Source organism: Oncorhynchus gorbuscha, linkage group LG13 (assembly GCF_021184085.1).
Source record: "Oncorhynchus gorbuscha isolate QuinsamMale2020 ecotype Even-year linkage group LG13, OgorEven_v1.0, whole genome shotgun sequence".
NCBI classification, from domain to species: Eukaryota; Metazoa; Chordata; class Actinopteri; order Salmoniformes; family Salmonidae; genus Oncorhynchus; species Oncorhynchus gorbuscha.
Window position 1 is genome coordinate 40214666 of NC_060185.1, and position 2166 is coordinate 40216831.

A 2166-nucleotide genomic window follows, 5' to 3' on the forward strand; every position below is an offset into this window, starting at 1 on the left:
GTCCCGTCTCTCTTTGTGCCATACAGTCTCGTCCTGCTCTACTCTACTCTAACGCTGAACCAATGCAACACTACCTATCACTTGAACTGGGTTTTTGAATCATCACAAACTTTACATTATCTGTGAAGAAAAGCAACAGGCTGACAGAGTGTTTATTATTTAAAGCCTGGGATCAAGTACAGATTTTTGAACGTTTGCAAGATGTGTGGTTTATTTAACGTTAATAATTTATGTGTTGAAAAGTTGGGAGAAAACTGAAAGGAGCCGAGTTAAGTCTGGTAATCAAACACATATTTATCTGTGTCTCTAGAAACACACATGTAAAGGGAACTCCAACAATGGTAAATTCTGCAGAGTGAATTTCTTCTTTTTTTAAATGTAAAACTCACAAAGTGAGATTCTACATAAAACTAGCTCGGCTTAACAATTGTGAAAACCCCGGAGCCTATGGTAAAACTAGAAACTTCTCATATTGCTATTTATATTGATTTGATTCTGTTTATTTTACATTTACCATTTACTATAGTATACAAAAAATACATAGTTTCCATCAAACATTCTTCAGTACAATTTAAATCCAAATCACAAAAAATGTAATGCTATTTGTTAGTAAATCATTGTAAAAATCAAACTAATTTTCTGGTAAAAAATTCCATAAGCATTTCCTTCTTAAAGCTTATTTTCTAATGAAGACACATAGTACAGTAAGTAGTTCCTATGGAATAATCTCAACTTTAAAAACTAAAACCACTTTTGTCTTTACAAAATCCTTGCATCATTATTATAGAAATAGAATGTGTTAAGTATAAATTCTAGATCATGATCTTGAATAAACATGACTGGCTCATGCAACAAAATTGCAATTTTCACTATTAGCTACTACATGATCTTGGCTTAATAATAGGCAGACATATGCCATTCACCATTCATGTACATTGCTCATACTTATTTAATGAAATGCATTAAAAAAAACAGCTTGGCCAAAGATACAGTTGTTTTATGATAGTGCCCCTCTACCATTAAATCAACCAGACTTCTCTCAGATCTGGGCCTGTGTTCAAAAAGCATTTAATAAATAAAATGACATGGACAGGTCGGACCTGATCCTAGACCAGCACTCTTAAACTGAGAATCTTTGTGTAAATGGGTACTGGTCTGCTGTACTGGGACTCAGAGCTGGGACGATCAGAAGTGCAGTTCAACGGAGAGATTTTTATTCACTGAATAAAGATGTTTCCTTTCCCCCTCTCCTGGACAGTCAGACATACTACACGCCGAGCACTAACACTTTAGGTAAGAACATATGGCAACTGAATGAATCTGTCCACTTTTATGAATAACATGTAATATTATCTATTGGTTGAAAGTATTCTCACAATCTCAGAGGCTATAATGAAGAAAGTATACAATTTACTGACTATACACTATAGAATTCTAAAAGGGCGTTTTCTAAAGTAATCCTACAAAATTTAGCGAGTTAAAAGAATACGTCATTGTAAAGATTTTTGCTTTATGCTAAATTTACTACTTTGAAATATACGTCTATTTAATTGTACTTTTCAATTTGTAAAGTACAAAAGTTTCTCTCTCTCTCTTTCTCCCCCTCTCCCTGTCTCTCTCTAGTCTCCTTTAGTTTTCCGTCAAACACTTTTTTGTGGCTAAATAATCACACAATTTCTCAACAAAAGAAATGGAAAATGTATTTGCCAGTGCTTTACTAGTATATATAACAGGGGTCCCCTCAGAACCAAAGAGTTCAGATTGCTCTTTTTAGGAAGCCTCAGCAATCGTGATTACAAATCACATCCAATCTACATAAAACAATAAAAAATATATCCTAATGATTGATTCCAGAAATAGTCTCTGTTTCATCTGCCATTATGTGCAAAACCATGATCAGGTTTCTTGACTTATACTATAATGATTTAGAATTACCATTTGAATTGCACGCATTGGTTGCCTTTCAGGAAATCGTCACATCTGGCATCTGCTCGAATGTCATTTCAGCAAATCAAACCTGAGTGTTAGACTATTGGTTGTCTGGCATTCAAGACTGTTTAATCAATTTCAGACTGTTGCATATCAACACCAGTTGGTAAGAGCTCAAGTATGCACCCTGACAAAAACAAATCTAATACTGAACTACAGGGGAGGAACACGGCAAAA